Genomic DNA, 15681 nt, shown 5'->3' on the forward strand with positions numbered 1-15681 from the left:
TGAGAACAACAATGACAACCATTTATGAATTAGTGAATTATATCCTCATTCTCTAAGAATGTTGACATTTTTTTGCCTCGAAGAAAATGACTGTATTTGCTAAGTTTGGATGGCTGGTGTGAAGTGCAACACTTAGGAAAGTCAGTGTAGATTAATAGTTTTCTAGTTTTCTAGAGCTAATATATAACTACATAATAGTTTTCTAGTTTTCTAGAGCTAATATTCATTCTAAAATTAAGAGTAATAGTGGGTACCAGGGATGTAAACTTGATCCATGATCATAAGTTTTTATATTTAAATTTAAAAGATTTGCATTCCTTTCTGTGCTTCCTTTGGATTATTATAACATGGATATGACTTCCCTAATTATATGCTACATGATGACAGAAGCAATTCAGAAAAACATGCTGATTTGCATGGGAAAATCATTCAAGTGTTAGAACCTTTTTGAGACAATCCATCCAGCAGGAAGTTTACATTTCTTTTATAAAGAACTGGTTGTATTTGTAGCTACACAAAGGCCAAACTTTTATAATGGATTTGGAAAAATCAAAACTAAGTTTGTCTAACTATTATAAATTTAAATATTCAATGTGAAAAAGCAAAATCTTACTTGGGAGTTAAACAGCAATAAAGTAAAGCAGACTTCAAAGAAATGCGTTTAAAAACTAAAACTGAAAATGAAATTTGATGATGTGATCCTAATGTCTCATCAGGGACAAAAGATAGCACATAGACCAAAGTCCTTGTAACCGAAGTCCATGCCCGAAAAGCTTAATTTAATTAAGATCTAGACAGAGTCACTTTTATTTCAGGTAGATCTGATTCAAATTCAGTACAATATAAGGTGATTTAAACATAGTAGTTCTTCAGGAATGTTTAGATTAGGAATGTTGTAGTTTACTGAATTACTCCCCAAAGCAACTTTCACACACTGTTTCAGGGTTCCACGTAGCTAAAACAACTCCTTGGCACTTTGCTCCTAGCACCCTGCTTAACTAACATTCAGTGAAAAATAAGTTACTGTATTTTACTTCCACTTTATTTTAAAAATTCTTGGTATAGAGCAGAGGCAGTAGTATTGAACTTGACTGAGCAGAATAATCCGTGTCACAAACCAGGCTGGATGACAATGTCTCTCACGCAAACTCTCCTACATGCACTCCACAAGGTCTGCAATACACCGTTCTTCTTGTTTGACCTAAGGGCCCTGGGAGAGATGACGGCCCACAGTTAACTGCACACTCCCCAAAATGACAAAAATTTCATAGGAAAGTTAGCTCTCTGAGGTACAAGGAGTCTAGCTCCAAGAGAGCTCAGGACAGCTACTACACTGCTTCTCACATAGATAGCCCTGATCCACGGTAATTTAGAAAGAGTGATTCCAATGTATGCAAACTTTTTAAATGTATTTTTTATTTTTTTGCAAACTTTTTAAAAAGTAATCTCTATGCCCAATATGTGGCTCAGACTCACAACTCTTGAGATCAAGAGTCACATGCTCCACTGACTGGGTGGGCTGGGTGCCCCTTACATAAACTTTTGATACTGTTGATAAGCCTTTGTCTAAAGTGAGAATTTAAAATGGAGAGAAAATGAAAATACAAGAAGGATCCCAAATGTGGGCCCTCAATAACACTAACTTTAGTTACACACCAGATGGCTCTGTGCTCCTCTATAAGGCCCCTGCATTAAGGCAAGTAACACCACGAGATCTGTTAGATCAGCATAGTCGACAGCAGTTCATAACAAAGGAACTCATCTCCTGGGGTCTTTACAAGGGTTATTTTTGTTTTCATTTAATACCCCCAATTCTTCTGTTTTATCAAGGAAGAAAAAGAGCAATTAGCTGCCATCAGACCCTTCCCAACAGGAATCTAATGTCCTCTCTACTGAGAGTTTTTGTTTTTCCTACCTCAGCCTCTGCCTCTTTCTGCATTGGCTTGACTCTCAAGCTTTCTTCTCTTTTCATGGAATATAGGAGGTGGTTTACCATCTCCCTACTACAGAAGTCTTAGTCCAAATTAATCCTACTATTAATATTAGTATTGTACTTAATCTTTATTTTTTATTAAAAATTTTTATGTGTATTTTTTATTGTAGTTCAACTGGCCAACATATAACACCCAGTGCTCACCCCATCAAGTGCCCCCCTTGGTGCCCATCACCCAGTCACCCCAACCCCCTGCCCACCTCCCCTTCCACTACCCCTTGTTCGTTTCCCAGAGTTAGGAGTCTCTCATGTTCCGTCACCCTCTTTGATATTTCCCACTCATTTTCTCTCCTTTCCCCTTTAATCCCTTTCACTATTTCTTATATTCCCCATATGAGTGAAGCCATATAATGATTGTCCTTCACTGATTGACTTACTTCACTCAGCATAATACCCTCCAGTTCCATCCATGTCGAAGCAAATGGTGGGTATTTGTCATTTCTAATGGCTGAGTAATATTCCACTGTATACATAGACCACATCTTCTTTATCCATCTGTCGATGGACACCGAGGCTCCTTCCACAGTTTGGCTATTGTGGACATTGCTGCTAGAAACATTGGGGTGCAGGTGTACTTAATCTTTAATGAGTGCTTTTACTTCCCACAAGCTGCGTTGACATCATCTACTCCCAAACTCGTGAAGGGAGCAGGCTCAGGTGAAGCAACTGTTCATGTTTTCCTGATTCAAAGTCAGGACTTTTTTCATTAAGCATCACAACTGCAAATATCACAGATCTAAGGCAAAGAATGGATCTTTCCAGACCCATTCTGCCATATAACATTGGGTAGACGCACATGAGGATCCTTACTTTTGAATCTTTGCAAACGGATTAAGAGACCAAGATGTTAGTGTGTAAGATCCCAAAAGATCAAAAATGTTCCTCTGTGGCCCTCATAATCTTGCCTGTCCTTGTCCCTGGGAGGGGCTCCTCCTTACCCCTTCTTGCTCATGACTTTAGCTCCTAACTTCTTCCCCATCCATCTTGATAAACCCAGATTGCTGTGAGAAAATAATACCCCCAAATCTTCTGGTAATCTGTGAAAAGAATTTTTGACCAGTTGTTCTTGGCGGACCATTCCTGCTAAAGCTCTATAAAACTTTCCTCCTCCTTCCTCAGACCACTCCTTTGAGAAAGCCATCCCAGCATTGTAGGATACAGGCTTAATTCAAGAGTGTTGTTCATTTATAGTCACAAATTGTCCAACAGCCACAGGAGTGGGAGTGAGACAGCGGAAGGTGATAATTTGAAGGCAGACCGACGTGGGTTTGAACCCGAGTCTGTCAATTAAGTGATCTTGGTCATCTGTAAAATTGAATAATAACACTGATTCCATGGAGTTAATATAGGGAGAAATGAGAAATTGTTTGTAAATACCTATCATGGTACTTGTCACATAGTACACAATCAACAAATACTAGTTCCTTCTTGGAAGAGTAATTCTAGGACAAACACCAGGACTCTCCAGGGCATTGCTGGTGTCTTTATGTGAGAGATGCAACCAAGAGTCAGTTTGTTTCCCCATCAACTATTGTACTGGGAACCGGTGCTTGACTATTGCCATTTGAAAACTCCCTGAAGATAGAGACTATATTTGTTCCTGTTGTAACTTCAGGCCTAGCAGAGTGCTGCCACCCAATTAGTATTTGTAAATGCTTGAATGACGATCATCATCACCACCATATACTGTACGCCAAACATAGAGGTAGGAGATTACATATAGTAGCTTACTTAATCATGAGGACAGTCCTGTGTAACAGGTATTAGTGACCCCATTTTACAGAAGAGCACAAACTCATCCAAGGTCACAGAGCTAGTGGGAAGGAGAACTGAGTTTTGAATCCAAGTCTGTTGGCCTTTAAAGAAAAGTGCTCCACATCACTTGCCATCAGGGAAATACAAATCAAAACCACAATCAGATACCACCTCACACCAGTGAGAATGGGGAAAATTAACAAGGCAGGAAACCACAAATGTTGGAGAGGATGTAGAGAAAGGGGAACCCTCCTGCACTGTTGGGGGGAATGTGAACTGGAAAACTGTGTGGAGGTTCCTCAAAGAGTTAAAAATAGACCTGCCCTACGACCCAGCAATTGCACTGCTGGGGATTTACCCCAAAGATACAGATGCAGTGAAATGGCAGGACACCTGCACCCCGATGTTTATAGCAGCAATGTCCACAATAGCCACACTGTGGAAGGAGCCTCGGTGTCCATCGAAAGATGAATGGATAAAGAAGCTGTGGTCTATGTATACAATGGAATATTCCTCAGCCATTAGAAACAACAAATACCCACCATTTGCTTCAACGTGGATGGAACTGGAGGGTATTATGCTGAGTGAAGTAAGTCAATCGGAGAAGGACAAACATATGGTCTCATTCATTTGGGGAATAAAAAAATAGTGAAAGGGAATAAAGGGGAAAGAAGAAAAAATGAGTGGGAAATATCAGAAAAGGAAACAGAACATGAGAGACTCCTAACTCTGGGAAACGAACTAGGGGTGGTGGAAGGGGAGGTGGGCAGGGTGATGGGGGTGACTGGGTGATGGGCACTGAGGGGGTCACTTGATGGGATGAGCACTGGGTGTTATTCTATATGTTGGCAAATTGAACACCAATAAAAAATAAATTTATAGAAAAAATAAAGTTCTTTTCACTTAAACCATACTACTTGACCCAAAATAGACATAATTTGACCCAATTTATTTATCACTACAATCTTAAAATGTTAAATTATGTCAAACCCTGTGATAAACCTATGAGAATCACTCTCTATTCAGCTTTTCATGTTTTACCTATAGTCCAGAGTCCCAAATCTGTGATTATATTGAAAATAATCGCTTATCCTTTAATCTTTCAGATTAATCACTACAACTTACTCAGAATCTGACATGACAGGAACAGGGAGATGATGAAATATAAGGAGGTTAGGGCAGAGGAGTGTTCTTTTCCACTGTTAGATTAGAATATTGAGGTTTTATGAGATGGTTATACTCCACTTCATGTACAGGTTTTTTTTAATTCCCTTTGAATCATATGCTCACATAGTTCTAAAATGAGCTTTGATTGCCCCACGTCTGATATAGCAGCGAGCTAGTCATCCTGGTCTCTTTGTTTAATATTGATATTATGGGGGGGGTATAATTCTAATGGAAATCCATTGGTGCCAAGTAAGCCTTAATATCTATAAACAACCTCACTCTTAAAGCAATTCTATCAGATTAAAATGTACCCTAATGGAAGGTTTTATAGGTTTAGCTGTAAAAAAGAAGGGGCATTTGAAGGCATTATTGCTCTCCTCATTTAGATTTGCAAGAACCATAAGCCTCTATTGATGACTGAACTGTCCTACTGCATACAGTCTCCTGTGGGTCTCTATAGCTAGGAGGCAGTAACTGCTGCTTCTTCAAAAATGCTTGAAAAAAATCACATACAATTAAAGATGTCCAGTGAGATGCCATATTAGCAAAATTATCCATAATCTTTCCTGCTAATAATTCATCTAATGCAATTAGGTATAGTTTCCATAGGATGGGCCAAGATGTAGTCTTACCATAAAAATTTTTGTGTGTGGATGAGTGGGTAGAAAATTCTTTTTTGTCACCAATTATCTAGTATGTGTACTGTCTGCTTGTTTTCAGCGCATTTCTGTAGTATGTGGTATGAGGCATAGTTATTCTACTGTTGGTCACTATTATAACCTAAATCTATTTCACTGAAAAAAATGTAAGTAACTTCAGATTAATTACTGGGTTCATTCATCTATCACTGTCTCAGAATTAAATAGGCACAAACACCTTATGCAGTAAAAAAACAACAACAACAACAACAAAAAACAACAAAACACCTTATGTAGTAAAAGGGACTTTGAAGTGATCAGGTTAAGGGCCTTGAGTTGGAGACATTACCCATATGGGCCTGATGTAAACACAAACTATAATTTCCATTTATAGCCTCAATACATTAATTGTTTTGGAATTTATTAAGCTTAAAAATCGTCATAAATGCTTCACATAGTGCTACCTTCTTTTGAAACAATATGTTTACAACCCAGTAAGGTCTGGATCTGACCTGGCTGGCCCAGGGATTTACTAGAACTCATTAATGTCAGTGTTATTAATATTGGCATTTAGGTAAACTCGATGTGCTTCTTTCTGCTTAATAGACAATTGTTCTTAGTATTAATAGCAGTCTTGGACAAAAACAGGTCATAAGAAAAATGAAGACCAGTTTCACATTAAGCAGTTCAGAAATAATAGTACCAACACTTGAATGCATTTATTAGGTGATTCACCAACATTTAAATGATCATTTTTAACAAATCCAATAGGTCAACTTATTTGACTTACTGAAAGTATATATTTTATAAGAAAACTAATTTCTAAGCCATTGGGATACAATTCTTTTTTTTTTAAAGCACCTCTTTTATTGAGTATATAGCAAAGCAGTATGCAAATGACATATAACAAACTGTGCATATTAAAAGTGTACAATTTGATAATTATAGACATAAGTATATACTAGTGAGATGAGCACCATCATCCAGAGTCAACACATCCAATGCATCCAGAGGTTTCCTTGGACCCCCATGTCATTCCTTTCCCATGATGCTCCCTGCTCCCCACCCTCACCCCAGATAACCACTGACTGTATTTTGTTACCCTAGGTTTGCATTTTCTACAGTTTTATATAAATGGAATCATACAGTCTGCACTTTTATTTGGTTTGGCTTAACTTAGCATCATTATTTTGAGATTCATCCAAGTTACTCTGTGTATCAAGAGTTCATTTTTTTTAAATTGCCAAGTAGTATCCAATTGTGTGACTTACATCACAATTTGTTTACTCATTCATCTGCTGATGGACGTTTCTGCTTTCTTCGTAGTTTGCCTATTACAAATACAATTGCTGTGAACATTGATACACATGTCTTATGTATGGACGTATGGTTTCTTTCCTTTGGGGTGAATGCCCTGGAGTAGCATGGCTGGAGTATATGGTAAGTATATGTTTAACTTCTTAGGAAACCTCCATACTGTTTTCAAAAGTGGTGTACCATTTTGCATTCCCACCAGCAGTGTGAGTTCCTGCTGCCCCATACCCCTGCTGACGCTTGATATGGTCACTCTTTTTAAAAACTTAATTGGTCTGTTTAGTGATATCTCATGTGGCTTTAATTTGCATTTCCCAAATGACTAATAGTATTGAACATCTTTTCATCTGCTTATTTTCCATCCTTATATCTTTTTTTTTTTTTTTTCAGGGGTAGGTGAAGTATCTGTTCAAATCTTTTGTCTGTTTTTAAATTGGGTTGTTTGTTTTCTTATGGTTGACTTTTCAGAGCTCTTTTATACTCTGGACATAAGTCCTTTATTAGATGTATGTTTGCAAATATTTTTTTCAAGTCTGTGGCTTGTGTTTTCATTCCCTTAAAAGTGTCTGCAGATGTTTTTAATTTTGATGAAGCCCAATTGCCAATCTGTTCTTTTAAGAATGATCCTTAGAATGTTGTATCTAAGAAATTTTTTTTTAAAGAAATTTTTATATAACTTGAAGCCACAAAGATTTTCTCCCAGAAATTTTATAGTTTTATGTTTTACTTTGATGTATCTTGAGTTAATTATTATGGATTAGAAATTGATCAAAGTTTTACTTTTTTGGTATAAGGTTATCAATTGTTCCAGCACCATTTCTTGAAAAGACCAACCCTTTTCCACTGAACTGCCTTTGCACATTTATAACTGAGATGCCCATATGCAGGTCTATTTCTTTGCTCTCTCTTCTGCTCTGCTAGTTCTTACCTTTACACCAATACCACACTGTTCTGGTTACTACAGCTTTAAAATTAATCTTGAAATGTAATAATATTAGTCCTCCAACTCTGTTCTTTGTTTTTTAAAGTTGTTTGGCTCTTTTATTCAGGTCTTCTGAGTTTCCATGGGAATGTTAGAATCAGCCTCTCAGTTCCTTCAAAAAACCGAGTGGGATTGTGATTGGCATTATGTTGAGTCTATGGATAAATTCACAGAGAATTGACACCTTGACAAAACTGAGCCTTCTATCCATGGGTACGGCACAGTTTTGGTTAGGCCATCTTTAATTTCTCTTAGCAATGTTTCATAGTTTTTGGTGCACAGGTCTCTCACATCTTTTTTCAGATTTATCCCTAAGTATTTCTTAATTAAAAAAAATATTTTTATTTATTCATGAGAGACACAGAGAGAGAGAGGCAGAGACAGGCAGAGGGAGAAGCAGACTCCATGCAGGGAGCCTGATGTGGGACTCGATCCCGGGACCACAGGATCATGCCCTGGGCCAAAGGCAGGCGCTAAACTGCTGAGCCACCCAGGCGTATTTCATATTTCATATTTTTGATGATAACTGCTATTATACTGGTTTTAGTAAGTGGTATCATCTTTTAATTTCAATTTCCAATTGTTTGCTGCTAGTATACAGAAATACAATTGATATTTCATATTGATGTTGTATCTTGTAGCTTTGCTTATTGGTTCTAGTAGCTTTTTTGTAGATTCTATCACAGATGATGATGTCAACTGTAAATAAAGAGAGTTAAATTCTCCTTTCCTAATATGGACCCTTTCATTTCTTTTTCTTGCCTGATTGGTTGGTCAGAATCTCTAGTACAATGTTGAATACAAGTGTTGGTAAGAGTTGATGTCCTTGTCTTGTTTTGGATCTGAGAAGGTAAGCATCCAGTCTTTCACCATTAAGCCTGATGTTACTGTAGGTTTTTCCTTTATCAGACTAAGGAAGTTTCCTGCTATTAATTATCTAAGCAAGTGAGGTAAATCTTGAAGGAAAAGTGGGAAGAGAGAGGTTATCAAGAGAGAGAGGGAAAAGATAAAGGCAAGAAGCAAAGAGAGTTAGGAAATGAGAGTCCATGGGAGGCTCCTGCCAAAAGCCTCTGGAATATCCACCTGGAAAACCCTTTCTCCACCCAGGCTCAGGCAGTGGACAGTATAAGCAGGAACTATACACTAGAACAAAGAGACTATGCTTTAATTTCCCAAACCAGTTCTATTCATGAATCCTTCTCTGAGAACCACTTCAAGCTACCTTAGATTCGGTCTGTACTGTATTGGTTTCAGGAAAGGGTGGTCAGGCACTATCTGGAAGACTAAAAGGCCTCTTCACTGGTTACCAAGGGGCAGAGGCAGCACCCTGTTATCTATGGATGATAATGTCACTAACTGCAGACATTCAACGGGGGAAACCATCAGGTGATTCCTCCACATTGTCACTTTCTGTACCCTAGAGAGTACTAGAGCACCGTAAAGAAGGGGCCATTATATACTTTTCAGAGGCTGTCTTTGGAATATACTTAGTGTGGATGGTGGCTTCTAAGATGGCTCCCACTGATTCCCATTTCCTTGTATTCATGTCCTTGTGTAATCCCCTCCTGGAGTGTGACTCAGATATCACTTCCTTTCTTTTAAAAAAATTTTTAAAAATATCTTATTTATTGAATGAGGGGAGAACATGAGCAGGGGGAGGGGCAGAGACAGAGGGAGAAGTAGACTGAGCATGGAGCCTGACATAGGGCTCCGTCCCAGGACCCTGAGATCATGACCTGACCTGAAAGGCAAACACTCCATCAACTGAGCCACTCAGGAGGCCCTAGATGTTATTTTCAAGATGAGGTAACTAAAAGGTTCTGACTTCTGTCTTAATCACCCTCTTTTTTTCTCTCACTTGTTCAGATTGATGGAAGCCAGCTGCCATGTTGTAAGCAAACCCATGGAAAAGCACACGTGGCAAGAAACTGAGGCCTCAAGCCAATGGCCAGTGAGGAACTGAGGCCCTCAGTAGAATAGGCAGTGAAAAATAGAATCCCACTGCCAATCACTTGAGTAAGTTTGGAAGCTTGGGATTTTCCCCCAGATGAGTGTGGGGATTACTGCAGCCCAAACTGACAGGTTGACTGCAGCCCTGAGAGACATCCTGAGCCAAAGAACTCAGCTGTGCCCAGTCCTGACCCATAGGATAATAAATATTTGTTGTTTTTCCAGCCAGTTAGTGTTGATTTGAAAACTAGAGAGAGACTTATAGAACAGAAAACTTCTGCATGAATCTACCATAGGAGGTTACAAAATCAACAGTCATCTTGTAGAACATGCAAAAATAGGATTTTATGCTAAACAACTTAGTTTATTTAGGTTAACAGATGCTTTCTGGAATGTTTAATTTTGAAAAAATAGAATGCCATATTTCTCTCTCTCTAATCCATTAATTTTAATTAAATCATGATCTTATCAAAATAGTTTTTGGAGTGGTGGCCAACCACACTAATGTTTTAAGCTGTTAAGTTTTTGGCTTGTTTGTTACACAGGCATAGATAATTAACACATTCAAGATATATTTTATCAGGATGGTTCAGTGACCAAAAGAATTACCTGACCTTAACATAAATTATACCCACTAAAGAATCAGAACATTCTTAGAATTTTAGAAGTTTCAAGATCCCAGAACTCTCCTAAAATTTCTACCTATAGGACCCAAATACAGGTCTGTTTTGGTTCACCTGTGATAATTCCATTCCTTTTCATGACACTGATGTCTGAGAGACATCATGAACAATGTAAAATGAAGTACAATTTTTAGTTATTACTAGTCAGCAATGAGATGTGAATGCATATATCAAGCAGCTCTCTGGAATATTCAGTCTGTTAAACACCAGTTTTCTCACTGATCTGTTAAAATGGATTGATGACTAATATCAGGTCTATAAATACATTTTTAAGTTGATGAAACTATTTTTGAGTGTCTTTGTATTAATATAACTAGGCTATTCATCATTGTTATCAATTAAAAATGTATGCAGCCTCCACAGAGGTTTTTCTGGTTATGTGGAGCATTATTGAAAAATCTAGGTCTCAGGGCAACCATCTAATGTTCTAGTTAATTAACTAATTAATTAAAATGTTAAGTCAAAGTAACATTTATTTAGGATCTATTAGACACTAGGGTTATGAAGAAGGCAAACTTCTGCTTTCAAGGATTTAAAACTAAGTAGTTAGTAATTATGTTATTAATGCTTACTATAGAGTGGGTGACTAGTTTTTAATGTACCAGTTTATGGTGGTGTGTAGTTCAGATTTTGGCAACATTTCTATTTTGAATACTGACTAGTGTTTACAGTATACAAGTGCCTGTTTTATTGCCCTCAAAGCATAATTTCACTGTTTCTATCATGACAAGGTTTACAGTGGTTTCTTTGCTGTTATAACTCAGAAATACAATCCACAGTTAAGAACACTGTTTAAATGGAAAAAATGCAATCCAGCTGATGACATGCTTTTCTGGAATGCACCATGAAAAGGGATGCCTGCCTAGAAGAACAAAAAATTTGTATATAATGTTTGTTTAATTATAGAATTAGAAAGGAGAATATTCAAGATCAAGATATAGACTTGAATCATTCTGAAACTATACTTTTGTGTAGTTGTCTTCAATTCTGCTTGTTAAAAAAAGCAGACCTCAAAAATATGCTAAAATGGTTTTAAAATGAATTAATGCATACCTGCTGTCCTTAATGAAACGTTCCTAAGATATATGAAGATCTGCTATATGTTCTGAGTGGAGGGTTCTTCAAACTGTAGTATTTATGATGTTTCCAGGGCAGGATTTTTTGACATGTTTTGGTCTCTTTTTAAGAAAGAATATATTTCAAAAAACCTAGAATATTACAAAAGGAAAATGTCACAAATAAGCATTTATATAGAAGAATAGTTTACAATCTTGAATCAGTATTAATTCATATATACTCATTTCACACACACTAGGACTTTATCTCTATCAGAGTGCATCAGCTCTTCACCATTGGTCAGGAAATAAGATTTGAAGGAGCCACAACAGAGTGGTGTTTCTGAAAATTTTGGGGGCAGAACAAAAGATTGCGTGGCTCGTCTATCTGTTCTTTCCTTCCAGTGCAAAGTTGAACATGAATAATAAAAGTTTTTGGATTACATGTTACTTACTTGTAAACAATAAAAAATAAGAAAAGGAAGACCCTCCTGGTACTATTGGTGGGAACTGGATCTTATTTTAGAAGCACTGATATTAGAGACATGGTATTATACACCGAAATTTGTCCTTCTGGCTCAACATTCTCACAAATTGTTAGATTCTTGGCTATTATTGCCACTAGGAAATCCTAGTGGCATAATAGGATTTATTCCTAGTGGAATAATAATTTATTCTTAAAGTAAATATTCTACAGTGAAGCTGTGATTAATTCATAGGAATGCTTTGGTTTTCAATTGCTATGTTTTCCACCCCAAATTACTGTGTGGGTAGGCAGTTGTAGTTGTAACCAGTCCTGCTTCATGGGAAACAACTGCTTGACATTCAAGTTTCCCCTCTTGTCTCATCCACTCTCAACACTGCAGTTTCCTTTTCCACTTTATTTTTCCCTACAGCACATATCATTATCTGACATAATATGTATTATTTCCCTTATCTATTGCCTGACTTTCCCACTGAATTGTGCTTCACAATTGTAGTATTTTGACTGTTTTGTCTACTGCTGCATCCTCAGTGCCCAGAAGAGTTCCCAGGATATACTAAGTGTTCAATACATATTAATTAAATAAATTAATGGTTAAGGTGCTTCTATGCTTCCTTAATTCCTATCTCCATACCCATTACTCAAGACAAAGTTTTCAGTACTCCTGATCCAACTGAAAATGCCCTATATACCCTAAATGAATGATTTCCAAACATGGTAAATACACGTCTCAAACTTAAAAGCTAGCTTCATGCTTAATAGTGAAACATTAATTTACATTGCTGCAAGGATTAAGGATGGCCACCATCACTTCTGTTAATGAATAATGTTTTGGAGGCACTAGCCAATGAAATTAGAGGTAAGAAAGAAATAAGAGGTATACAAAGAGGTAAAGGATTTGTATTCTGAAAGCCACAGAACACTCATGAAAGAAATTGAGGAAGACAAAAAGAAATGGAAAAACATTCCATGCTCATGGATTAGAAGAGCAAGTATTGTGAAAATGTCTATGCTACCCAAAGCAATATACATATTCAATGCAATCCCTATTAAAATACCATCAAAATTTTTCACAGAGCTGGAACAAATAATCCTAAAATTCATATGGAACCAGAAAAGACCCCAAATAGCTAAAGGAATGTTGAAAAAGAAAACCAAAGCCGGGGAAATCACAATGCTGGACTTCAAGCTCTAGTACAAAGCCTTATGTAATCAATCATCAAGACAGTATGATAAAGGCAAAAAACCAGACACACAGATCAAGGGAACAGAACAGAGAACCCAGAAGTGGACCCTCAACTCTAAGGCCAACTAATCTTTGAGAAAGCAGGAAAGAATATCCAGTGGAAAAACCGGTCTCTTCAACAAATGGTGTTGGGAAAATTGGACAGCCATATGCAGAAGAATGATACTGGACCATTTTCTTACAACATACACAAAAATAAATTCAAAATGGATGAAAGACCTAAATGTGAGAAAGGAATTCATCAAAATCCTAGAGGAGAACACAGGGAGCAACCTCTTTGACCTTGGCCATAGCAACTTCTTGTTAGATATGTCTTCAAAGGCAAGGAAAACAAAAGGAAAAATGAACTATTGGGATTTCATCAAGATAAAAAGCTCCTGCACAGCAAAGGAAACAGTTGACAAAGTCAAAAGATAACATACAGAAAAGAAGAAAATATTTGCAAATGTCTCATCAGATAAAGGACTAGTATCCAAAATCTATAAAAAACTTATAAAACTATAAAGAACTTATAAAAAACTTATAAAACCCAAAAGACAAATACACCAATCAAGAAGTGGGTGGAAGACACAAACAGGCATTTCTCCAAAGAAGACATACAAATGGACAATAGACACATGAAAAAATGCTACATATCACTTCGAATCAGGGAGATACAAATCAAAACCACAATAAGATACCACCCTGCACCAGTCAGAATGGCTAAAATTCACAAATTGGGAAACAGCAAATGTTGGTGAGGATGCAAAGAAAGGGGAACCTTCTAACACTGCTGGTGGGAATGTAAGGTGGGGCAGTCCCTCTGGAAAACAGTATGGAAGTTCCTCAAAAAGTTGAAAATAGAGCTACTCTATGACCCAGCAATTGCACTACTGTGTATTTACCCCAAAGATACAAAGATACAGATATTATTACAGATAGTAATCTGAAAGGGCACCTGTGCTCCAATGTTTATAGCAGCAATGTGCACAAAAGCCAAACTATGGAAAGAGCCCAGATGTCTATAGACAGATGAATGGATAAAGAAGATGTGGTGTGTGTGTGTGTGTGTGTGTGTGTGTGTATCTCCATATACACACACACATATATATATATATATATTACCCAGCCATCAAAAAGGAAACCCTACCATTTGCAATGATGTGGATGGAACTAGAGCGTATTATGCTAAGTGAATTAAGTCAATCAGAGAAAGACAATTATATGATTTCAGTCATGTGGAATTTAAGAAACAAGGATCACAGGGGAAGGGAGAGAAAAAGAAAGTAAGATAAAATCAGAGAGGGAGACAAACCATGAGATACTCTAAGTATAGGAAACAAACTGAAGGTTGCTGGAGGTGTGGTGGGAGGATGGGGTAACTGCATGATGGACATTACAAAGGGACATGTAATGAGCACTTGGTATTTTATGCAATTGTTGAATCACTGAACTCTACTTTTGAAACTAAAATACAAATAAAGAAATAAGTATAAACATTTGGAAAGAAAAGGCAAATTATTATCATGTGCAGATAATATGCTTGTATCCTTAGAAAACCCTATAAAACACTATAACATAATGAGCATTCAATAAAACTGTAGTTACTAAATGGATATAAAAATCCATCTTTTCAGAGATGGAATACTTCCAAACTCGTTCTATGAGGCCAGCATCACCTTAATTCCAAAACCAGACAAAGACCCCACCAAAAAGGAGAAGTAGATAGAGACCAATATCCCTGATGAGCACAGATGCAAAAATTCTCAACAAGATACTAGCCAATAGGATCCAACAGTACATTAAGAAGATTATTCATCATGACCAAGTGGGATTTATCCCTGGGATGCAAGGCTGGTTCAACACTCGTAAAGCAGTCAATGTGATTGATCATATCAACAAGAGAAAAAATAAGAACCATATGATCCTCTAAATAGATGCAGAGAAAGCATTTGACAAAACACAGCATCGATTCCTGATGAAAACTCTTAAGAGTGTAGGGATAGAGGAAACATTCCTCGGCATCTTAAAAGCCATCTACGAAAAGCCCACAGCAAATATCATTCTCAATGGGGAAACACTGGGAGCCTTTCCCCTAAGATTAGGAACAAGACAGGGATGTCCACTCTCACCACTGCTATTCAACATAGTACTGGAAGTGCTCGCCTCAGCAATCAGGCAACAAAAAGAAAGAAAAGGCATTCAAATTGGCAAAGAAGTCAAACTCTCCCTCTTCACAGGTAACATGATACTGTACATAGAAAACCCAAAGACTCCACCCCAAAATTGCTAGAACTCACATTTGGTAGTGTGGCAGGATACAAAATCAATGCCCAGAAATCAGTGGCATTTCTATACACTAAGAATGAGACTGAAGAAAGAGAAATGAAGGAGTCAATACCATTTACAATTGCACCCAAAAGCATAAGATACCT

General features: G+C 37.3%; 1 protein-coding gene and 1 long non-coding RNA gene across 6 annotated transcripts in view; one reads left to right on the forward strand and one right to left on the reverse strand.

Moving 5' to 3' along the window:
• Positions 1–15681, reverse strand: part of LCA5L (lebercilin LCA5 like) — a 49370-nt gene that overhangs the window by 22242 nt on the left and 11447 nt on the right. For all 5 annotated transcript variants that reach the window (XM_077879229.1, XM_077879227.1, XM_077879226.1 and 2 more), the window contains one exon: positions 11536–11690. The gene's annotated coding sequence lies outside the window, so the exon portion shown is untranslated. The remainder of the gene's footprint in view (positions 1–11535; positions 11691–15681) is intronic.
• LOC144301977 (uncharacterized) lies at positions 6759–11949 on the forward strand. The gene is made up of 3 exons (XR_013368903.1): positions 6759–6993; positions 8628–9235; positions 9716–11949. It is a non-coding gene; the product is annotated as an uncharacterized LOC144301977 (long non-coding RNA).

The sequence above is a fragment of the Canis aureus genome, chromosome 30 (genome assembly GCF_053574225.1).
Source record: "Canis aureus isolate CA01 chromosome 30, VMU_Caureus_v.1.0, whole genome shotgun sequence".
Classification (NCBI taxonomy): Eukaryota; Metazoa; Chordata; class Mammalia; order Carnivora; family Canidae; genus Canis; species Canis aureus.